Below are 26448 nucleotides of genomic sequence, written 5' to 3'. Positions count from 1 at the left end.
GGTAAAGATGATAAATACATAGCAGTAGGATAAGGACAAGCTATAGGCACCAGAGAAGAAAGACTTTCCCATTGGGTGCAACTGGAAAATCTGCGATCAGAGCACAGCACCTTTCCAAGACTGGCAGTCTTCTGCTGACAAGCTAATATGGCATCCTCCACCAAAAGCAAAATGTACCTGAGGTCCCTCTAATGCTTCTCCATTTGCAACAGTTGGATTCTATTTTGGAGGGATATTCTCTAGAGTTCTGAATGTTTTTTACAATGTCCACTATTTTCATTCTACCAATTTCTGCTCATTTGGAAATGTCAGCTTCCATTCTGTTGGGCCAGCCAAGCACTACACAGTGTACTCATAGCAGTTACTCATTAAGAGACTAAAAGAGTGATTAAACATTTATTAATAAAAGTTGCAATATAATAAGACCTCCCATAAAAATGCAGAGAGCATCATATATGTAGAAAATACCAGGCAAGCCTAATTTTTGGGCTTCCAAAGGGAAACCATCCCTTGAGTAATCCAATCAGAGGATAATAAACCAACTCATTTTCCTCATTAATCCACACTGCACAGGTGTACGTAGAAACCCAGTTGTTTCAAGTGTACAAGCAATCCCCACAATAACTTGATTTTTTTTATGTTGTTTATTCCTTTAACTAACAGAAAAAATGAAAATAATAAATCACTAGATCTACACCTTGTATTCTAAATGTGAAAAAATACCAGATTTAGAGGTACCTTAAGCTTCCAGTGTACATTAGCAGCTGTATTTACAAGAATGCAATCTCATGTGAGAGTAATCTTTATGACTAGTATTCCTAGCTCTTACACTGTAATCCCAAACCAAATTTTACAATACAGTTGCACCTAGCCACTGAAAAAAATTCAAGTCACTACGTAGCATCAATCATTCATTGGACCTACTGTAAGATAATTCTAGAAGCTAATGAGAAGAAAGCAAATAAATTCTCTTTTTGATACAGGCTGTATTTTTCTGCAGTTTAGTACCCTGCACCAACACTGCTCAATTACATGAACGCTGCTGGCAGAGCAAAAGACGTAGCAGAAATGCACATGCAAAGGTTGCAGTGTACCCATTCTCTCTACTTCTAGAGAGGAACGTTTATTATCTCTTATCATAGTCTCTCCATCTCAGCACATGAACAGATACATTGTAGCATAGCATAGTCCACTTTACTCCAAAATCAGAAGGGTTAAGAGCTAGTAATTTGTTGCAAAATTTCTGATGGGAACAGTAGCTTCTACTGTCACCACATGAAGGGTGAAAATAGGGGAATGAACAGCTGTGAAATGCTTAAACAGCTACAGCTAGATATACAAATATGGTTCAGTTATTTCATTGTCAAATAAGTCAGCTATACGCTAAACAGAAAATATAATGACAAAGGCATTTACTACTCACTCATATCATCACCACCACACACAAAGTTACCAGCAGACATATCCGGTTTTGTTTGTTTGCTTACTACTCTTTGTTAGACATAAAAGGAAATAATTAGGAGAAATACCGTATTGAATCCACACTTAAGGATGACTGCAGAGCCTGGTACTTGCACACACAAGCATGTACTGCTTCTGTGTTTCAAGTGAAAACTCTATGAGAGAAAAAAAAATAGTAGATAATGGAAAGTTTATCAGGATATCACTATCGGCATTTGCACACTGTTCGATGTTGAAGCTGTACAAAATATCAGCATTCTGAAAAAATGTACACATATGCCTACATTCACCTTAATACAGGATAGATATATACGCAAGTATGCATTTGAGATCAGTATGAAAGAAACACTTTGAAACTATAAGTTTTGAATGAATCATTCAAAAATGTATGATGATCAACAGCCACAGCTTCCAAAAAGCAAGAAACAAATGTGTAGGTAACACCAAAAGTAATGCCTCTTGTTTCTTTACATGCAAACCACAACAGGTGCAATAACACTCGTTGACAGAACAAATTCTCAACTACAAAACACTGCTTTTCAATGTAGTCACCATCACTATCTGTGCATTCAAGCCAGTGACAAAAATGGCCAGCAGAGGCGACCCATTGCCATTGCTGAGATTGCTGAAATGCCCCTCCCACCACCTCACTGTGCTCATTACCTTGGTCTCCATCAACATTCAACAAGTATCAATGATACCAATGGGTGCATTTTTTCCACAAGGAGCAATTCAATCCTACACCTTTGCTTCAAACACATCTCCAAGTCAGACATGCTTCTGTCACACTGACCCCCTGCTGTCATCTATCACATGGCAACAAAATGTAATGGAATACTGGTGGAAGGGTTCAACCTCTAATGCCATACCACTACAATTTGCTTCTGACATCATGGACTGAAATAATAAAATAGGAGGTATTACTTTCAGACCAGCCCTCATAATTTTGACACTATACAATTTTAAGATCTCTAGCAGTATAGTTAACACTAATTTACTGGTTCTCATAACATTCTAATCTTAAAATCCCTTTTTCCATGAATACTGCATCCTGACTTTTCATTTTCTGCATGTGTTCTAACAAAAGGGAAAAACAAACCATCCAGCCACTAGGTAGGACTGCTCTACAAACAACAAACAGAACAGTATACAACTAGAGGAACAGGACTCATGTCTGGCTTCTTGGCAAGCCCTCACAGCTGTAGGAGGTTTGGATCATGAACTACTGCCAACATGTTTTAAGCATGATTGCTGATACTACTGTCAACGGTTCAGACCTCCCAAACTTATCTTCCATTATCTTTTCCTCTTATTTAATGACCTGCTCCTATGGGGAACACACTGCTTAGTCTACCTAGAATGCATAATTTACTATCTTCCAATTCAATGTTTTCCTAGGTAAGAAATTAAGTTAGTAATTTATCAGTGTTTCCATGAGGAAGGCATCCTTCCCCAGAGACCAAACTTCTGGGAAAAGCACACTCGCCCTTGCAAAAGCTTGTGTTTAAAGTTGTGTTGTCTGGATGCCTCTGTAACTTAATCCCACAAATTCCCCCCCCACGAAAGATAATACCCTTCCAGAAAACATATCTACACTCCAAAACCTCTCATTGGAATACTGGGTACTCAGCAGGTTTGCTCTTTAACAAACAAGCAATACATAGTGCTTGAAACAGTAATTAAAATGTGTGAGACAGCAGTACTCGTACAAACATTTAAAATATGTACACTTTCCAAAGCAGTTTGTTAAATAGGGCCATATTATTACTAAAATAATATAACATATTTAAGACTAAGGCTGACTAAGCAAAACTGTTTATGCCAATAGTAGAGCTAGCACAGCAGTGGGCAGTGGAGCCCCCTTTGCTTTTAAGGAGCCTTTGCGGTACCTACTTTCACAACTCCAGTGCAGTGTTATGCTGTTGCTGCTCCTTATATCCTGTTCCCAGAGAGGGGAGGCCTGTGTGCTCCTCAGCACAGATCCCAAACATGACGTCATGCTGGTGCAGCAGAAGGGGAACACTAAGAACTGGGAAGTGTCAAACCCCCCTCACTGTGCAAGTGTATCAGCACATGGATGCACGCTGTAAGTCTGGACATGGAGCAAAAAGACTCTAGATTACAATTCAACTGTGGGAGGCTGTTGTAGTAACAAGTGGAATATCTACTTCTGATACCTGTAATGTTTCAAATGCAAACATTAACTCTACCGTTGAATTCCCAGCTTACTCTACTATAAACACACAGAAGAAGAAATACAAATAGCTGACCCCTAGTACAGCTAATAAATCTCCAAGTGTTGACTCCCAAACACTTTCAGACAATTCCCTTTTCCTCTTCCACAAAATACCTTTGGAGTGACATCACTACAGTTTTAAACAGCAAACTACATTTATGACCCTGAGAAGTTAAACAGACAGAGGAACCAATGAATGAGATCATCTGGAACGGTGAGAGGGGGGGGTGGTTCTTTTCACAAATGACCCCCACTTTTTATTTTTTTAATTTTTACTTTAAAACATTTGCATCCTAAAGCTTTTTTCAGTCTCTCCATTATGTAATAGTTCTTTAGGAAACCGCCAGCTACCCTGACAACTGGGATGCTTTGCCAGAGCGGCTTTGTCTAAATCCTAAAGCAGTACTTGGCTATGCATTGAGCCCAGTGGCTGCCTGTGATCTGAATGCCAATGAGGAGCACTGCCCCTCTTGTCTGACAAGTCAGAGACTTAAAGGTCTATGTGAGGTCAGCAAACTGTCTGGAATACTTTGGTACGTTTACGAGACAAAAACACAGCCAACAACATGTCCTTTCCTTCCAGTGCCACAGTGGGCAAAAAGCGTTTGATGCACACCTGTCATTACATTGTATTTTTAGCAGAAAAAAAATACATATTCTTCGTGTTTTATTTCTGCTGGGTTTAGCGTCTTATTCAGACTCTCTGGAACATTCAACCCCCTAGTGGACAGGTAGGAATGAAGACTGATTTACCTTAAAAAAAATCAACCAAATACATATCTAAAAATTCAAGTAACAACAAGACTACCACCAGTTCACACAGATCTACAGATTGTATAGCTTAATATATATACCCTAACTCTAGTGTACTGACTTCATATCATTTGATTCTCTAGCTTTCCACAGAGTCCACATTCAAACACACCCTATTCGCACATCTAGAAGTACTATTTATTTTTATTTTTTGCAAATCATGAGAAATATTGTAGCAGGCCAGAACTTGCTGAAATATCTCTTCACTCAAATTTGTTACAGACACCCTGAAATTTTCTTTTTTTCTTTTTTTTTTTTTTTTTGACAAAACAGATATTTAAAGATGGCAATGGGTACACAATCCATCAATATCAGTAGCTAAGAGGAGGCAGTAAATTCCAAACTTCTATATCATTTCTACTTTTGCTGGCAGAGAGATAATTATCTGCTAGTTGCACAAAATGACAGCTTATTCTCTTTCTATTGCTTCTGATGTAAACAGCGAAATCTTATTTTGTTTTTGGTGGTGTTTTTCTTTTTTAAGACCTAAAATGGATACAAACCTTTTTTAAAGTACACTAATACCATGAGTAAAGATTTTTCTAATGAAAGAAACTGGACTGTTGGCATTTCTAAGTTTACCACCTTTCCTTTGTAATTGATAATTTAAGCTTTGATTAATTTCAATTCAAGAATTCTGAACTATTAAACACAAGCATCTTTCATTAACCCCAAAAGGAATAGATACCTTCATTTCTAGGATGATGAAGACTGAAGACAACTAGATTTCACATCTGGTTCTAATATCTTCATACATTTTTTTAACTGAAATTCTGCATTACGTTGTATTTATCATACAGAATTGCAAGAAATGAGGTGATGGAAAACTGCAATATAATCTAATGATTTAAAATATGTATATATATTACTGACAATACAGTTCAAAGATTACTGAAAAAGAGTAAAGGTGCTCATTAACTTGTCAGACAAAACAACAAACTAAGGAAGAAACAGGTAAGAGTATAGCTTTGCTAAAACCAAGCTTAAATCTCCCACTGAGAAAGGCTGCTACCATGTTTTTGAGCTTGCAAACTATTTCCTGTATGGCTACATTAAGAAAAGAACTTTCAGTGATATATTTCTGGCATGTGATCTTGAGGGGGAGGTTGCCTTTTCACTTTATGTTACCTACACTCATTCATTCATTCTGGGTGTTCCAGTGAGCAGATAAAACTGTTATAGAATAACAGTTACATAACAAACTCACTCACAGCACTCCCCAATCTTCCTCGCATCTTCTCGGTCAGGTTCCCAGTACTTATATCACAAACATCTGCATAGCAAGTTTGTCTCACACCAATTAAGTTCCCCTTGGCAGGCTCTAGCTTTGACACAACATCCCCAATCTCCATTCAGTCTTTTACACTCTCAGGTTGCTGAGGTCTCATGAAAAGCTTTCTTCCTAGTGAAGTGCTGATCCTGCAAAATCAGTCTTGAACAAAGAAGCTTAGATCTCAAAGAAAAGAAAATGAAATTTAATTACCGTTAATGTCAACTGTGGCTTGAGGCCAAAAGACCAAATTTTCATTACGTAAAACCTGCTGTGAATAAGTATTATGATCCTCTGAAGTGATCAAGAAGGACTTGAGTGACCATGGAAAAAAAAATAACCTTTTTAACAACCTCATAAACAACAGGAGTAAGTTAATGAAAAAAGAATAAAGTCACTAAAACCCCCCATCAAATTGTGACCCCCGAGTTTCTAAGTCTTCAGTTATCCTTCCAGTACTGCTGAAAGGCACCCACTTGACATCCCTCCCATAGCACTGTGCACCTCCAGGCTGACAGTCAGCTGATGAAACACTGGCTGTTAGGCACCAGAAGAGTGTCCAAAAGAAGAAATAATAAAACCTTTTCCCCACAGTTTGAGGCAATCACTTCAGTTCCTCAGCATTCCTGTCTTGGGAGGATTCCCCATGATATTCACACTAGTGAATTCTCCCAGTCTACCAATTTCTGTTTGTTAAACCAGGACTGCACAAGTAATTAATCTTATCAGTTGCTTGCTTGCTGGCTGAAATCAGAAGCAGTCCTATATTAAGTGAAACCTATTAAGAAAAATACCATAACAAAATAACTGTCTAATTTGATTTCCCTCTTCTGTCTTCTCTCCTAGAGTCCATGCAACATCATAATAGTCATGGTGGAAATAATTTTATATATTAACTCCACTTTTAACACTTTCAGTACGTGGCTGCAACCTTCATATACACAGCAGACAAAATCATAGTGCTTATTATTACACAACAGAAGCAGGAACATATAACTGCTTCAAATGGATGTTGACTAGCAAAACATCATCTGATGTCTGAAAGACAAGGAGGCCATGAAGCTGACAAAGTCTACAAACTTGAGAGACTCCATTGGCAAACTTTTGGAACATTAAAAAGCCAACGTGCCAAATTTTCTCCTAAAATGAAAAAAAGTCTAGACTTTAAAGAACTATTGTAAAGAAAAGGAGAATTCTGGACACAATGAATAAGCACAAGGAATCATACAGCTTTTGGGTTCATAACTGAATCACTCTCATTATCTTTTGCTAAAAGCTCTAGATATGACAAGCAAAAATGGGAAAGTACAAATCAAAACAGACTGTCTACTATCAGAGATGGGATATGAATTAGGCTGACCATGGGTCCTATTCTTACTTGCTTCTTAACCTACAGGTTACCTCCATAGATCTAACCAAACTGAATTGATGACAAGCTCCTGAATTAGTTCATTCATGCACATTTCAGAACTGTAGCTGAAACAAAACTTAGTCTGCAATTCAATGGTTTGTATTTGCTTCTAGGGAGGGTTCTACTCAATATTAAAACAATTTATAGAGAGCCTTTCTCAGATTCTGATCCCTACCTATATGAAGACCTTTAAAATCTTTGGACATAAAGGCAAAGCATCTCAAAAATGAGAACTATTTTGGTTTTGGATACTTTTGGATACAAGTGCTGAAACCATAAGTGCTGTGCATTTCAAGAACAGGGATAGACTAAAAACAGCTGAATGGTTGTGCAGCTCCACTCAAAGCCTGTCAGCTTCAACCTGAAATTTTAAGAATTAAATCTGGTGCCCAACTTTCACATTTGTTATATGAGATCAGCGCTGAGACCAAATATCTTGGTACGCAGTATAATCTACAGATGAGATAAACTAACTTCAGTATGTGACCAATTCAAAAACACAACTTCATCCTCATAAAAAGGGGCATTGCTATTTGAGAAGCTCCCTGATATTCAGGGACTGACTCCAAGAAAGCATGTTCATAATCTTAATTCTGAAGTACAGGATCATTAAAAAAACTGAAAGGAAACAGCCTGATCATTTAAACGAATGTTAGAGAATCCAGCAAAATAGCATAAAAGAGGTTACACACATTTTATATCTAAACAAGTATTTGCAGTGGAACTTTGAGCATTTTGAGACAAAAGAACATTTTACAAAAAAACATAACAAAAACAAAATTGTGAGAAACAGGTTTCAGGTCTGAGGCAACTAAACACTTGAATAGAACAGTGTTCCAGTAGTATTAAAGTGAATAAACAAGTATTTTAAATGGTACTTGCATATAAAGCTCACTGAACAAGTACGCGTTATCTTTTCATGTCACCTCCTTCCAAACCTATCAGCCTGATTTTTCTTGTTTTCTTCACTTCATGCTCTTACTCTTCCATTAACTGAATGAGTTGAGAAAAGGAAGTAACAACACTGCTGCCACATACCTACAGAGTCTTGCTAGACATCATAGATCAGGAGTACAAGTTCTCTTTACACACTTGCATAATTAAAAATTCCAAGTGATATCCATCATTCTCTGGTCATCCAGACTGCAGACTTCAAGGGTGCTAAACAAGATGCTGGACACACTTCTCCCCTGTGTGCTGATTACCTACACTAACTGTCATGCCTTACACATGATATTTTGACAGACAAACAAGTCTGGACTTCTTGAGTACACAAGACAAAATCACTACCCCACCATTCTGCTCATTTATCAGTAGAAATAATTTTCCAAAAACATACTTGGTAAACAATGTTATGATTCTGATTTGTCAAAATCCAAGATAATTTCATTCAAAACTGAAACATAAATATACAATCATGTATGCACTCATTCTCTTAGTTAAGCATATGCATGTTCTAAATGCTCTTTGAACATCATATTGGATTACCTACAGTACTTTTGTCACATAAATTAAATACTCATATTCAGTTTACAAACATTGAAAAGGTAAGTCTTGCATCTGCCTTTTTAAAAAGATTTTTCTCATAATGTAAACTGTTTCATCTAAATTCAAGGAACAATATATCAACATGGTTCAGCGTCTCTCCTTTCCTTCTTAGCAGCATAACTACCATCAGAACTCTGGGAGTGCTAAAGAGCAACATCACCACATTCAAAGCATAAAAAAGAAAACAGGTGCAGGGCTAACATCACCTCCTTGAGCAGGAGGAACCTCAGCCTCCAGAGCCAGTTCCCACAGCACCTGGAGGCAGCTGAACATGAATACAAGATGGAATGAGTTGAAGCAAGCAAGTTATTTCTCAGGGAACTACGGGAAGCTGCACTGTTCTGCTGTTACTCAAAAACATTAAAGTAATTCTTCTTCTGAAAAGCTTTAGTTACTAGGTTTTGAAATCTGATTCGGAACATGCCATTTGGCAGGGGACTCACCTGGTGTCAGACATGTCTGTGGGAAGAGTCACCCTAATCTGAAGAGTATTTACAAATAAATAAATAAATCACTTCACAGCTGCTAAGACAAGACTTGTTATGTCTGGCAGCCCAATTCTCCGCAGGCTTGTTACACAGACCATTTTCTCTGCCCATGCAGGGACTGACCAGGTCATTTCCTGCAATTGCTCCTTCTGACAATCAATTTTCTGCAACTGTGCCAGGCAACTAAATGAGAGTGCAGGCACTCACTCCTTCTTGAGCTTCAAACATTACCTTTAATGATGTCCAGGTAGCGTAAAGATTAAGGAAGCAGTCCAAATGGAGTAATTCAAGTTGGGACAAATTCACTGCAGAACTCTGAAGGTAAGGGGGCAGCAGGAGATAAAAGGCACAAGATGGGCAGAGTGGGCAGGTGGCTGGCTGGAAAGTTGATCTAAGTGAAATTTAAACCAGTGACAGAAATAAAGGAGCAGAAGCTGGCACTCCCATAGTCTGAGAAAACAAAGAGAAAGAAGAGGGCCAGTTCTGGAGGGTATGAGAGCAAATGAATAGCAGCAGGGCAATCAAGAGGAGAGCATGAATACGGAAGGAAAGGGGATGTGGGATTAAGTAGCAGGAAATAGTGAATGACAAAGTCAGAAAGAACATTTTCCAAAAAAAGTTGAACTTAGGGGTCCTGTGTTTTTACATTCTTCTGTAAGTAAATAGCTGTGAAAACTGCTGGAAGTGATTTTTATCCCCCTCTAGTAGCTAGCTGGTACTACAGAGAATAGCTTCTTACAGCTACCAATTACATATTTCAAGTGCAAATGTCTGTTCTAACCCAAACTGAGAGACGCTATAACTCTGTCTGATAGAATGACATTTCAGTCTGCTTTTACGTAGGAAATCACATCCAAAGCAAGCTCCCTAAAAAAGGCTAACCCGTTACAAAGTAAAAAACTCAGCAATTCCAAAAAATACCCACACTAAAGCTGTCTATGCAGGATTCCTTTGAGGTACATGCACTTCAGGACCCTGCTTCTGTTGCTGAGCAAGAAGGTGCTCATATTTTCTCTATTTCTCTTAAAGTTTGTCCCCAGCTTCATTTCACATTCTCTGTTCAAAATCTCAAACTCTGCATTCAAGAATCATTATACACACTTATGTATTAAGCAGCCTACCTTGCATGCATATTAAATTCAGAGCCCTAATGTTATATGTATATGTTTGACAGCAAGTCTTCCATATTACATTATTATTTACATACATTTTAATTCATGTTTCTATTTCAAAGAGTAACTGTCGGTACACTGTATTTTTCTTGCATTTCTGTATCTACAGATCTCAGATGGAAAAACAAAAACAAAACCAACAACAACAAAAAATGGCAATTACAATATAACAGTATTCACTGACAGTATCAAATAACTGAGAAATGTAAAACAACAGGAAGAGCTCCAGCTCATACATCATCTAAAATACATGAGTGTGTCTTTCACAGTGTTGAGCTGCTGAGGTAAACCTACAAAGAAAATGGGCAATTTCCTTTTCTTGTTTCCTGCAGTTCACTATTTTTTTCCACAGGTAGCAAAGAGTTGGAATATAAAGTTTACTTTGAATTTTGTAGAATTACCATACAGAACTTGCAAACATTTAGCACATTCTTCCCCCAGCCCCAAGAAAAAAACCCAAACCACACAAACACGATAAACACAGATCTTTTCCTCAATGAGAAATGTCATATGCCAAACGTGATATTTTAACATTTGAACGCCTGGAATTATTTCAACACTGAAAGCTGAAAGAACAATTTAAAGAGAAAACAAACAAAGGAATATAAAAACGATGCTTTCTTGCTACCTGCTGCTTTGAATTGCCTAAAAAATCATTATGGGGTCCCTACCAGGCAAATGAAGTTTATGCTGTGATGTGAAGTTTATGCTATCACCTCTAATGAAGTGATCAGCAACAGAACAGGAATTCATTCTAAATTACGTCAATCTCATATATGAAACAACTATGAGGATCTTTCTTTCATGTGTCTTCTAGTGAAAAAGCATGCTCTGTATATTACAGAACATAACTGGTCTGATGTACATTCTTAACATAGTATCCTTGATCTCCTTAAAGAAATGCAGTCAGTAGACTTTCTCGTAGCTAATGATCTTGTAAGAACAAATGTTTTTTTAATTTTTATTTTACACACAGAACATTTGAAGTCTTAATAATGCAAAGATGAGTGTTCAAAGTTTTAAGGAGTAGCCAATGTTTTGTCACAATTATTTTTACTTTGACGCAACTCATTGTAGCAAAACCACACCTACAGAACAAAGGGGGTCCCTGCTGGTGACTAATTTAAGAGCTATTCATCAAGGTTCTCCTCCCTCCTTCAATTTATACAGCAATCAGAAACCACTAAGATAAACTCAACCTTTCACTGTAGCGTATCTTTTGTGTTCTGTATACAATACGCTTTTATTACCACCCCTTAAAATTGTTTGTATCATTTGATCAAGATACTGTCGTATTTTGCAGTAAAACAGTATCTGGTGAAGAAAGAAATGTATCAGAATGATCTCTTTTATCTGGCTGATGCATAATCAATGATCCACCCTCTACAGATGGTTATGAAAGCATCCAAAAATGCTTAGATGTGAGAGTTCATCATGTGCCACAAGATGCTTTTTTCGTTGTTTTTTTTTTTTAAATTAGATTTTTAACATACACCCTCCTTCCTGATCACTCGTCCCTTCAGGGCTTGAGCAATTTTGAGCAATAGCTAACTAGGTATATGAATGGCTGGACTGCAGACCTCATCACATCTGGCACCACGATTTATGCAAAGTACGCTCTATCGCTGATTTTAGATGCAAGTATTCCAGAAAATAAACACACTCACTTGTAGGGGGTGATGGAGGGGAAAAAAAAAAAAAAAANAAAAAAAAAAAAAAAAAAGGTAAAATAAAAACATAAGAGCATGATGTGTATACACAGTACCAGGCTCATCAGGACCAAACACATCCGCCTCAAACCCTTCTCCCCAGCCAAATTCCTCTGTATGTGTACTGTCATCAGGTATTCAAACACTTTCTGCTTCTGAAAGAGTAACTCATTGACAAAATTCACCTATCAAAGTCTACCAAAACTATCAACTAAAGATTACATAAATCTTTCTAATTTAACAAAAAGCAAAATCACCAAATGTTAAAGTGAGTAAAAGTGATCCTAGACTATAAATTGTTCCCACTTATTTCAACTTGTGATCATGTTCTTAATACTCCAGTGATATACAGAACTAAATATATAAGTAAATAAATATTCTGATCAGCTGGAAGGCTTTGAAGGAAGTCCAGCTCAGAGAAACTTAACTTTATAAGATGTTTATTGTATCCATTAAATACATTTTGATGAATAATTCTTAGTTCTTGCTGCAAATTTCATGTGTAACAGAAAGAAAACAAAAAGCAAAACACAATTCCCATAATAGAAATTGTGCTTTAATTCTCTTTTCTAATCAAAAGCCTTCCATAGATTCCAGAAAAAGGCAAATATCATCTTCCGCTTTACATCACCTAACATGTCAAAAAACACATTAAAACTCCCTTTTGGCAAAAAATAACTACACATTAATTTAAACATGTAAGAAAAAAATCCAAATGACGCTGTACATAGCACTAGACTTTGTGGCCAGGTGAAAAACACACTCCTGGTCTTATCTGTTTTCAAGATATTCCCCCACTTCCATAGCTACCAAGACACAAACCCTCATTTACTCCTCCCTTCTTCTTTCTCCCTCTTTCACTCTCTAAGCATCAGCACTTACACTCTCCCCCCAGAAAATGATGGACAAACTCAAGCAGTAATTGTCACTGTGCTTCCTCATCACACAGCCACAGCAAATCAATACATATTTAACTCCCTTCAACATGCACCCTATACTTTTCTGCCCTCACCAAATGCAGATTTCTCATGTATCCTTTACCTTCACCACCACACCAGAAAAAAGCACTCTTCAATAATTTTCTCCATTTTCACAAAACATTTTTATTTCCTTTCTTACTTATCACTAAGCAATACATTAGGCTGCTTGTTGCGCTTGCTGACAGTGAAATAATAAAGTTTTCACCTTTTTATTAAGTTACAAAAATAGATAAATTAAATTTAAATACAAGTGATACTGATTAATTGGCAAATAATTTATTTTTTCTAGTACAGTCTTTACATACAGCTCCTAAAGAACGAAAGAACCATCTACCAAAAAAGATACAACAGTTGATTCATTCAGTTCATTATGACTTTGAAGACTGAGAATTTGTTCTAGAAACTCTCATGTCCCCCTTTTTATGACATAATAAATTACAGTATCTTATTAAAGCAAGCTTCAATATATTACATATAGGGGGAGCAACGTGCTTTTTCTACCAGTCTCTCAAAAACGTTCCCACTCCTGCTTTCGAGCACACACACAAAAATATTCAGCAGCAAGTTTCACGTTTCACAAAATAAAGGTCAAAATGCACATAATCTCAATTAATGCTTCGAGAAACAAAGATGAATTTTCTGTGCCACAATACTCAATAAATTTTAACAAGTCACAGCACTAAGCTAGTAATATTTTTTAAGTAATTTCTATAATAAAATCTTATTTCACACACAATGGAAAATAAGAGGAGTTTAAATTGTAGTAACAAAGAATCACTAATAGAAGAAGTGAAAAACTGGGGAGTCTATATTTAACTTGGTGCTCAGTCATTAGAAAGGTGCCCCATAACGACCATATGTTACTCAAATATGTTATCACACCTACAATTTCATCATATGTCTCCCAAGAAATTAATTAGCTCTAACTTTTTCAACTTTGACAAAAATGTCTGCAGTAAGTCAGATCAGTAGCTGTTGCAAATGCTTCAGAATTCAAAGCTTGCCTCAGCTTTTATTTAACCTTTTAATTACTATCATTGAACAACATTTGGAAGGCAGATGTTCCTTTTTTTTCTTTTTTTTTTTTCTTTTTTTGCACATGTAGTTAATAATAAAAAGACTTCTTTTAAAAATTAATATTACTTTTACAACTACAAAAATGCTACAAAGAAAATCATTTTATACAGCAAAGAACAGAAACACCAGTAATGCTAAAATGCCATTTACTTCTACTGGACATTGAGTAATCTGAAGTGAATGAATTCTAATAAAAATTTCATAGTGAAATTCGTTTGTACAAAAGATCAGGAGCTGACTCGGGCTCTCAGCTGACTCAAATATATTGAGGCAATACTGAAAAATCAGCTTTCAACTGCCATCTCAGCTCACAAAACGCAGCAAAAAATGTGTTTGAGATTAACATGATTGTGATGAGAACTGATTCCATGCATTGGAATCAATTAAAATATAAGGGGAAAACATCAAAGGGACAAAGCACCAAAAAGCAATTACAAATATACTTATCTAAAGCCTATCTAGCCTAAACTGTACAGTTTCCTTTCCTTTCCTGGCAGAGGAACTCAAGCTTACCTTAGAGAAAACAAATAGCCTTAGTAGATGTCATTCAGCAGCAAATCTGATTTCTTTTGTTGTAACATTTAAAAAGTATTTGCAAAAGTTATTCCAACAGCTGCTTAAGACTAAAACTTACTGAAGAAATCATACATATGTAAGGAATATTACTAAATTACTTTAATTCAGTAACATAAACCAATTCTAAATATTTTTACTGCAAAATACTGGGAAATTTCACTCTTGTTATCAACATAAACTAATGAATAATTTTAAAATTGTTAAAAAGGCACAATAGGGCTGTACTCCATCGTAAAATCATATACATGAAAATTAACAGGTTACATGAATGCTGAAGATTTACATTTTGTTTCTTCAAGAACTTCTATATCAAGCACTTAAACATGCACAGAATTTTCATCTAAGGGTCCAAACAAACGAATAATTCAATAAGAAGCATGAAACAATAATGTTTTAGCAGACACCTAAGGCTTTGTCTTAAGACAGTGTGATGCAACACGCCACCACAGAAAGTAAGCACGTAATTCAGTAGTTATTTGTTATTTTCTCCCTTATTCTCTGAAGATTCCTATCACGTTATCCACTGCCAAAACTACCCTTTGTTAAAAAGTGTGCAAATGTAACCATACACATACATACAGAAGCTCACATATAGAAGCACTAAAATGGAACACAGTTTTGAACAGGATGGAGATAGCAATGCTATTCCCAAGGTTGTCTAAAAGTATGACAATCCTAACTTATCAAAGTTAAGACAGAAGTTAAGACAAATCCTGTCTTTTTAAACTTGGGAGGAGGAGGTTGGGAAAAAAAAATCACATTTAACAAACCCCAACTCCTTGTGCAATTATATCACAACTAAATTAACACTGAGAAAGAATAAACAAGTGTCTTCCAAAAGAAAAAGTAATTCAAAAGCTCATTTGCATCTATGTATTTTCAAATATTTCAATCCATAGCTACAGCTATTTGCAAGTGATCTTCAATTGCCTTTGTATTTTTTTATTGCAACCCACATTAAATGAGATTTTCTGTATGCTGGAATTGCTAGAAATGTACATTAGTGTTGCAAGTACTGAACTTCAAACCTATCTTCCTCTGTTCATCAAACAGAAAAGTCACTATTTTTGCTTAAGAAAATGGTGTCACTATGCTGCTATTGCATAGTTGGATATAGAAATTACAATCATAGGAAAACGTGATCATACCTAAACATGACTTATATATGGTAAAACTCATAGAGACAATAATGATACTACAAAATCAACTTCAAAATAAATATTCAAAATACAACACAAAAAAAGAAAAATTTACAAATGAAAATTCATGAGCACAGCTGTATTATAAATAAAATACAGGGAAAAAATTATACACTAAAAATGAAAAGCAGAAAAAGTGCTGTCTAGACAAACTGTTGAAAACCAGCAAACCGCAGCTTTAGCCTACCCCATAACTCCTTTAATCCTACATAAATAATTCTCCATAGCTTTTTCACATCATATCAGAACTAAACCAAAATGCAAGCTTTATCTCTCTTTTTTATTTAAAAGAAAATAAAAAAATAAAAAAAAAAAATTAGATTTTGAATTGTTGCTGTGATGCCTCAGGGAAACTATAGTACAGCTACACACAAGCCCTATTTTCTTCTTGAGCTACCTTCCACGGTAAAACTGTATTTTTCATAAGGCAGCACAATGGAACAGCAAAAGAGGTGAATTACAGGAATGCTTTGCCAAAAAGCCAAGCCAGCAAGAGATCAGGGAAATTAAGTGCTTGAGTAACAACTTTATTTCCTTCCCCTACAGCTTTTAAATCCAACAGCTGATATCATCTACGTGTGACAGAGCCACAGCCATCTCCCACACATTCTATAAAATCCGTGAGAGCAGACACCTATGCGAAGGTGGCACAGGAGGATCGTGGCCAGCAGACAGTAGGTGCTGCACAGAGAGCTCACCGGCAGGAGTGCAGGGCCAGGAGTGTGTGGGAGCATCTGCCCCAGTGCCATGCCCAGCTGTGCCACACACCCTGCATAGCAGGCGAAAAGATCCGTGCCAGCAATGGCCTGGAGGGAACAGCCTTCACCACCAGAGGCCAAGCTGACATGACCACCTGCAGGCTGCACCTCTGCATAAGCAGAACACTGATTTTAACAAGTGTTCATTCTATCTGTTGCACTTCGGTGAAAAGAAAGTCCTTCTACTATAAAAAAGATTACTGGGATGCTTCTTACTGAAATATAAAACTATGTTCACAATCTCAATCAAATACCCAGCCTGCAGACACTGTGGTACAGGCACAAAGACAGGCATTCCTGTCCTCTGCCGGCAGGTGCTGACTGACATCTCCTTAGGAACGTTCTAAAAAAGCAGATGACACTTCACTGATGGAAACCATACCTACCTTCAAAAGAAATCATCACACAGGCATCTTTTACATCCCTGAAAATGCTTTGAAGGTAACACAGACATAGCTGTGTTACATTAAAATACATAGATCTTTTTAACTTCTTTTTTAATGAAATCCTGTGTGCTATCTACATGTTTTTAAAATTGCAAATTTTAATTTTTACTGTCATCACCGTTTTCCCATTTTTGAACACTAAAGTGAATTGCTTTTTGTTCAGACTGCCATAAGCACATGTAAATGTAAACCACATACATGATCTCCATGGGTTCCAGATGCCAAACAAACCATGCCTTCCTAATGGTAGCACAACATTTTATTTACTACTCACAAGCAACAGTCTTTGTCCTTCTGCATCAGTGATGTTGTGACAGCCATTAGTACATACTGTCCAGCTTTTCAGCTGCTCAAGAATTTTTTTCATATTGGTAATTTTTATTAATCATTACAGTTGCATCCACATTTAAATTTATAATGAACTCATATTAAAAATATATTTTCCATTGATGTGCTTTTATATCATGTGCATCCCCTAGGCAGACTTCACGTTTTCTTGTTCTTAATTATCTGAACAAGTTCATCCCTACAAATACCAACTCAGCAACCTTTCTTGCCCTCCCACAAGACCCATGCAACTGTAGACATACCAGAAAGGAGAGTGCCAATCCATCAGAGGAAACATCCCTAAAGAACATCTTTTACCTCATTCTGCAAACCAAGATCCCTGATCACAAAAATGAGTAGGATTAATCTTCATGCCTTCGAACCTCAATCCACAAAACCCAAGAAACTCCCCACAAGTTCCCACACAGTGACCAGAAACATGCCACAACACGGCCCACAAAAGAATTCCATGCACCAAAAGAGAATATAAACAGGACCCAAGTAACAACCCTACTTGCACAGTGCCAAGCACCTAACACACCTATTCATATAGCCACAAGATGCCCAGCACTCTTCATGTGTGCCTGACTGCGGTCAGGGCTCCAGGGCTGGGCAGATGCAGGCGCAGCCAGCACAGCAAGAAACCAGGCTCAAGGTGCTCCAAAGATCTCCTAACTTCAGAGGCAAAAAAAAAAAAAAAAATTAAAAAAAAAGAAAAAAGAAAAGTTTCTGAAACTGCCCCAGTTAAACTCTCCAGATGTAATTTCTTTTGTAGCAATTAGACTTTGCTTGTTATTTCATATCCTAATCAAAACAACACAGACGAAAATAATTTGCTTACTGAAGACGCTTTTTTTTCCTTAAAATCTGCCTTCCCATCCCCTTCCTCTGCCGCGTGGTGCTATCTCAATAGCTCATGACATCACCAGGCAGCTGTGCCCGTTCACCCTGCACAACCGCTGCACCACAGCCCCCACCCGGCTCAAGCTGCTGGAGCCCAATTACAACACTTAAAAAGCAGGATGGTTATTTCTAATGATAAGCATGAACCCAAACATACAGAGTTTCACAAGAGCAATGGTTATTTTTTAAATCTTTTTAATCTAAAAATATCCTGGTGTTTTTTGGCAAAAACAATGAATACCACTTGACAAAATGCTTGCTTTTCTATTTTGCACCTGCATTCTTCTGCTGTAAAAGTAAGTTTCACATCAAGAATTTTATCACCAGCCCTTGAGGTGGGTTGAATGAGAGTAACAGCATTTCCTGAAACCAGACCACCACTACACTGTGAGTTTCCTTTGCGGACATAAGTAAGTAATAAAGCATCATCTTCACATTCAACAAAAAATTTTTGATGTTTCTGCTGCTATTTCATGAACTTGCAATTAAGTAATTTTAGAATACTTTTTCATTCCTAACATTCATATTTAACAAATTATGCATACAAATTGTCATATAAGTAATAGCTATAGCACATGGTTTTTGCGAGTAAGCTATGTAAGCACAATACTGTATTAACTAACAATAGGACTAGAGGGATGACCTCAAGTTGCGCCAGGGAGGTTCAAGTTGAACATTAAGAAAAACTCTTAAAGTGTTCTCAAGCACTGGAACAGGCTGCCCAGGGAGGTGGTGGAGTCATCATCCCTGGAGCTGCTCAAGAAAAAATTACAAGTGGTCCTAAGGGACACAGTTCAGTAGGAAATATTGGTGATAGGTGGACAGTTGGACTGTATGATTTGGTGGTCTTTTCCAACATTCGTGATTCTATGGTTGTTTGATGGAGACAAGTACTTGTTTAAGCACCTCAATACTGTAAGAGATAGTCCAACGCCTAAATGTCACAGACTTCCACACAGGTAATACACCCAGAACGGGAATAGGAACTTCAGAAAACAAAGAACCACCTACTTAAAGATGTATAATTCTGCTATCTTTATTTGATCATCCTGGCTGTTAGAAATGTGCTCCAGCCATGTGTGGAAGGGAAATAGCATGCTCCAGGACAGCCTGCACAGGCCCAAAGGCAGAGCTGTGCTCACTTGCGAAGCCAAGGTCTCTGTCAAGATTTCTAGGGTTATGTGTCACTCTACACCCAATCTTCAAGTGTGTCTACTTAAACCACAGTGTCATGTTAGCCTGGAATCTATAATTTTAAAGAGAAAGTAATGCTGCAAATAAGGCTGTAACAGACCAGAGCAATATGCTGGCAGTGATTCAAATGCATCTCAGCAGAGTGCAGCACAGACATCACAGACCCTTACAGGCAAAAACTCCTGCACAATATTGGCATTCAATTACACGATACAGCAATGTTGCAGAATTGGACTGTACTACTACAGGCTCTCGTATTTTCATCTATGTAATGTTTCACTGTACTCATAAACTACTCTCAGGTATTTAAAGACAATTCCTGTCTCATTTTTATGATTTAACCTGGCAGGTGCCTTAGCACCACACAGTCATTTGGCTTACTCCCAACCCCCTTCCCAGTCAGATGGGGAAAGACGATGGGGAGGTTGCGGGGGGGGGAAGAAAAAAAAAAAAATAGAACTAGCGGGTAGAGATAAAACTAATTACTAACAGAGTAAAGGATAAAAGTTGTGACTATATATGTTAAAAAATGCATATAACAAGCGATGCAAAATCAACTGCTCACCAGTGAACTGAAGAGTGAGATGAACTCCTAACCCCGTCAAAACTCTCCCTCCACATGATGTCATACAGTATGGAATATCCCTTTGGCCAGCTTATGTCAGCTGCCTTGATTTTGTCCCCTCCCAGCTCCGTGGGCCTTCCCCACCAGCCCTTTGCTGAGAAACTGGAATGGCCACAGCTGTACACAGCGCTGCCACAAACATCAGTGTGTTATCAGCATTGTTCTTCTCCTAGAACTAAAGCACAGCAGCACACCAGACACCCTGAAGAACACAATTCTGTCCCAGCTGGAGCAAAGACTCTAATCATCTCAAAGTCTGGGCCTTGATAGTAAACTTTTAAAATGTATCAACTAGAAATTTTTAATTATTACAGATCCATTAAATATTTAATACTTAGCTTCTAAATTTCCCCGATTCTCCCTAAATGTAATGCAATTCACCATTTTTGTTTCTGATGTGAACTAAAAGGATTTTACTCACGGCTTCAGGTCCCACAGCTTCCTCACCAGCCCAGACCTCAATGACTGTAATTCTAAGCTTTACTTCTTATGTGGCTAGGACCACAGCCTGGTCCATTTTCAAGTCTTCCAACTCTCACAGTGACAAAACAATAAGGGGATTATATCATATTTTTCTACAGGTCCAAATCTGTAGTCCAGTCATTTGTACCAAACAGCAAATAATATTTGGTATATGACTTGCAGGGGAAAAAAAATAGGGAATACCCAAAAATTTGTTTTTCCTCCCAAGCCTTAATTTGCACAAGTGTACTAATTCAAAAATTCATGCTTTATATTCCACCATAACCAAGGGAAAAGCACTTCCCATTCTTACGTTTTCTGAGAAAACCACACCTACCTAAAGGACTTTTAAACATAGTTCATGCAAAAATTGTTACTACAAAGTTAGGCCAGGATTCACAGCTACTCCTGTGTCTTCATCTTACACTACTTCACTGGTATTTAATTTACCTAATTCAGCTAAATTCTATAAAGTCAAACTGCAAGAAGGAACTATTTAAAGTAACTCAGGTGTTAGGTTTTTTTTTAATTTAATCTGAAGTTTTTTTATGAAAAATCAAACCACACATTATAGAAAGAAGAAAACAAAGCAACATCTAAACTGCTGAAAGTAATGACAAGCGAGTCACTGGACACTTATCCAATAAAAATAATCTGATTCTGAAATAAATATACTAAAAACTAATAATAGTACCACCAAATTCTGCAGCTCCATTTCCTCTTCGCCCACATTACATGCCTCTTGGAAAGGCACTTTAAAATTCAGAGGTAGGTTTCAGAAAGCTGATTCACATTCCCGAAACATTTGACCCATTTGGAAAAGTGGAATTTAGCAGATTATGGAGTCTTTGTTGCGCCTGGTAACACAAACAAAGCATTAGGCTATATCCATAGATAATAATGAAACAAACTTTTTTCTAGGCTACTCACAGCAACCAAAAACGGATTTCACAGTGTTTAAGAGGAGATGTAAGAACAAAGAATGGAAAAGGAATTTTACATTTTAAACAGAATGAAACAAAAAATCTCTGCTGGCTAGCTCTCTCTAAATTAGAAATTTAAAAAAAAAAAAAAAATCAAAAAAGGAACAAATAATGATCAGCTGTTGGAAAAATAGCTTTAATGAGCACATGTAGCATCACATTAAAACACCCAATTTGCTTAATAAGTAGGGAATATGAGTCTCAAACTACAAAAGAGTGCAAAATGCTGCACTGCAACAAAAACTATACCAGAGGACAGAGTGCACTGATTTTAACAAGAATTCTATACAGAAACACAGAGCAACTCCCCAGAAAAAGTGTACCTAACATCGTGTTCTCAGACAGCAGTGCACCGCGCTTCCAATTTCCAAAATAACTCAAGCCCAGTACAGTAAGAGCTTACCCACATATCATGTTCAGAAATACTCAACGGTGGAGATCAGGGAAAGCTAGAGGGTGGCGAGAAGGGAAATGAAAACAAACATCTATCAGAAAGCCCTCCCTGTTGAGTACACGCTTCTAGCTATTCATATATTAGGACAGCCGTAATCAGCAAGTTCTCTATGGGTTTTGGAGCTTCTTTACTCACTGGCTGGAACACAAAAAGAAAAAAGGAAAAGGAGAATTGGCATGACGGATCCTCCTTCAGCAGCTATAATGACAAATATTCCTATGGATATCCAAGAGCTGAAGATGACAACTCAATGACAAAGATGACTGCCTTATGGGAAAACAGTTTATTTTAAACAAATACTCTGCATTTGGACTTCATTTACTGTGCAAAACCCTGCTAATATAACTGCTTTGTTCGAGCAATACATCAGTCCTGCGAGAAACACCCACTCTTACTAGGGCAGGACCAGGAGGAATTCTTCCTCATTGAGGAAATCATGCAAAGCTGTAAAGACATTATCTCTTCAGCAGCCTCAGATGTCTGGTTGGGCTGCCACCAACTGCTAAGTGGAGCAAGGTGAACTTCTGCATGAAGGCAAGTAGTCACGTGTAGCTCTGCGCTCTGAGGAATTATCATGCTGAGACTCTAAAATAGCAGATGCGTGACAGAGATGTACATATCAGTGAGAAGGCCTCGGAGGAGCTTCCCCCTTCCCAAAAAAGGTAAAGGTTTGGGATGCATGCAGGAAATGTGTATCAAACTAACAGCCTGGGACATGGACATACCAGGTGGGCCCTGATGTATTTTGTTAGGGATAAGAGAAAGGGAAGGAGGGCAAACACCTCAGAAATGTATTTCCCATACAACCGCACCCACAAGGCATTTGGACAAAACAAATAGCCAAGGTGAATGCAGTATCAGGAACTCTCCCAGAACATCAAGTTCACTTCAAAACTGAATGCAGTACTGTACCACAGAGACTTTTTTTTTTTTTTTTTTTTTTTTTTTTGCAAACAAGCAGAAGAGAAACCACTGCTTTTTTTTCTTTAACATTAGTACTAGTGCAAATCAGAAAGGAGACCTCTCAAATTTAAGTAAATGCACTGGAAGGAACATCTCATTTGAAGCTCAATCCCACTCTCAGAAGCCTCACACAATACACGAATCTACTAAAAATGCCTTCTAGCAAGGGTCACAAGCGAAGACTATCTGACCATCAAAACCTGAGCTCTATGGCAACCACTGGTCAAAGATTTCATACAACATCCTTTAGGACAGCTTCATCATATCTGATTATTCAGAATATCACTGTATTTCCCTCAGATGAAATTGCTGTCCTTTACATAAGCAAACAGAAACTGATTTCTATGTTTTTTCAAAAAGTGCAACACCAGAGAAATGTACACTGTTTATTTTAAAAGATTATTGATTTCTTTAAAAAATACAAAGGACTACCAGAACACGACGACAGAAACAAAAGATGAAAATAAATCAACAAAAAAAACTTACCAATATTTCCAACTCTCTTTATAGTACAATTGAAACAAACCAACAAAAAAGCCAGTGGCAAATAATGTGTGTTAATAAAAGATTACAGTAACACTACCACAGTTAATGCAAGTCAACATTTTAAAAATATATATATTTGAATATTACTCATCAAACCCAGAAGAAGGTCATATTCCAGATTACTGAAATGCTACCACTTATTACAAGACAACATAACTGTAAAAAGATGGTGCCTCTGATTTTTTTTTCCCCAACATTTTCAAGTGAAGCAAGGAAGAATAACTCTCCACATCTTTTTCTTTGAATTCTGTTACAGATCTTTTATTTAGGTGTAAAATAAAATACAAACATAGAAAATCTGTCTTTAGCATTTGTGCAGGATTTATTTTTTTATAAAACAGACAAGCACATCTCAAAAAATAGAAGGAAAAAAGAAGACTTTGAAGCATGGATGTGATAATGATAGATAGAAAAAAGGCAAATACCGTAACAAATACCATTATGCTATTATACCATTATAACATTATACAAACAAGGACTGACTGTAAATCAAGGGGAAATAGCTAAACACGTGGAATTATTCCTCTCTTCTAAGCAAAAAGTTCTTAAATATTGCCATTTACAACTGGTGAACACTATCAAACTTGAAAGAAAAACTAAAAAATCTACACTAAAAAAGCCCAATGAGAACAAACTATAAAGTTTGCTTTTGTTTGTTTGTAGAAAACATGAAGTTTGAAACACAGTTAAAATAACTAGCGAGGCTTAGTCTAGAACAAGGAATATGGTAGTGAATAGGAGGGAGGCGGAATACAATATTCTTAAAATATGCGAGAGTCTCATAAGGAGGACAGTGATTAATTGTGCTTCATATCTACAGATGGCAGTACAAAAATTGATCAGCAGGGAAATTTAGATTACATACTGTTAGAAAGTTGATCCAAATAAAGTTTGTTGAGTTGCAGAACAACTCAGAGGGCTGCTGGAGCTTTCAAGAACACCACAGACAAACATGGTGTGTGGACTTGTTTTTGTTTTTGTCTCTGCATTAAAAGAGGGGACAGACAAGTAGCACTCAAAATCTCTTCCAGAACTACATTTTTAAGTCCAATAAAATGTATCAATACATAATCTAAGTTGGCAGCCTTGCTGGAAACACAGGCCAAGATTTTGGAAGTTAACTAGTTATTCTGGTACATAATTTACAACATAAGGACAGCTGTACTAGTTCACCTAACTCAGTGAGGTTAATGAGGAAGTGATACACTTTCCCACTTTCTCATGGAGAAATGCACAGTCATACACTACCCATTTGTTCAGTGAACATCTTTCATGCACGTGAAAAACTCTTTCACCATCTTAATTACAACCTGGGTAACAGTCACACAGCACTTTCAAGCATCATAAATGTACAGATTATCTAAATATTAAGAAAAGTGGGTTTGAGGGAAGATACCTATTTTGTTTTTAATTGGACATGAATTCCACTTTTTATTCCATTCAGTTTTCCTGGGGGGGAAAAAAAAAAAAAAAAAAAAAGGAAAACCTCTCATTCCACCTGAATCTTACATGAGACCAACTAGAGTTGTTCACAAAGTACAGAAGATCTGCATCACAACTCTTCCAGCCTGACAACAGAAACAGCCACAGGAAGCAGTGAATTCTGTTTGAGCTATAAACCTGGTCTCTGAACTGAATTAAAATAAAAAGATTATCCAGGTATCTTTTCTCATTTTCCAACCCAATGCTCTAATTTCAGATTGGGAAAAAGTTTACTCTGCTAATTGCTAGCTGTTGTCCCATTAGTGTTACTCATCTCAGCCTTACCTACAAGTAATGTTTTCTGTGAGTCAGGATTATGAATATCCAGTACACCCAAAAAAGTTGAAGGAAACGCCAGTCTCCCTTCAGTCAGTTCCCAAACAACTTCTCAAATCAGCTACAAAAGGAATAAAGTTGAGACAGGGACAAGGACAAAATAACACAGGCATGCTGACCATACACAGCAGAAAAACAAAGGCTGAAACATTCCAATTTTATTACAGAACTAACTCTGGCATAAACTCAGCAAATCTGTACCCTGGAAACCCACACACACTCACCCGTGGAAACCAGATTTCTACATCAGAGAATCACTCATTCAGACCACCAGCCTAGCAAGCCACCTTGGACCTAACCACTACTCTGTGTGTCATTGGGTTGTGCATTATATCAAAATGCGGGGAGGAAGTCTTCCTTCTGTCTTTGCCAAAAATCCTCACCCAACATGAGACCCCTGACATGGACAAGCAGAAGCAAGAAAACATATAATTTGAATAAACAACCACTTCCTCGATAACTGGAATTGAGTATTTTTCAAATGAAGGTGTTTACAATGTTTTGTCTTTTGTTGCTATTTTGTGCAGTGCAATCCTACAGAGTTCTTAAAACCCCTGTTTCTTCACAGTGTTTTTTTAATCTCCTGCTCCTGAAAAATAATGTCAATACTTTTAATGATCATCCTATAATTGTTCTCTTCAAACAAACCTTGAACGAACAATACAACACTACTCCTGCCAACTCAGTGACCACAGGTCAGAGCATGTAGTAATCCTGTATTTTTAGCACTTGACTATTTTTCATTGTTATGTACTGTTTGGCAAAAATCTTTAGTGGTGAGCACAGGACAACTGTATTTCAAAACACCAGTCAACACATAACATGAAGTAGTATACCATCAATGCTTTTTACTTCTTTTACTGCAGAGATCTGTCTTTCAAGCACACAAAATGTAGTTCTGAAAGTATTTTATTACAGACTGAATACAAAGAAATTTCCAAACACACAGAAGAGTAAGAGTTCTGAAAGCTAAAGGAGAAAATATATTCAGGAGCGTTCTCAGTTTATTTTTCCATAAAACACAGCCAA

The 26448-nt window shown here is 37.1% G+C and overlaps 1 protein-coding gene across 3 annotated transcripts in view; it reads right to left on the bottom strand.

The window, feature by feature from the left end:
• The window catches only part of AKT3 (AKT serine/threonine kinase 3), a 137089-nt gene that overhangs the window by 84106 nt on the left and 26535 nt on the right, over window positions 1-26448 (bottom strand). The window lies entirely within an intron of this gene.

The sequence above is a fragment of the Coturnix japonica genome, chromosome 3 (assembly GCF_001577835.2).
Source record: "Coturnix japonica isolate 7356 chromosome 3, Coturnix japonica 2.1, whole genome shotgun sequence".
Classification (NCBI taxonomy): domain Eukaryota; kingdom Metazoa; phylum Chordata; class Aves; order Galliformes; family Phasianidae; genus Coturnix; species Coturnix japonica.
This window is presented reverse-complemented; position numbering and strand designations above follow the sequence as displayed.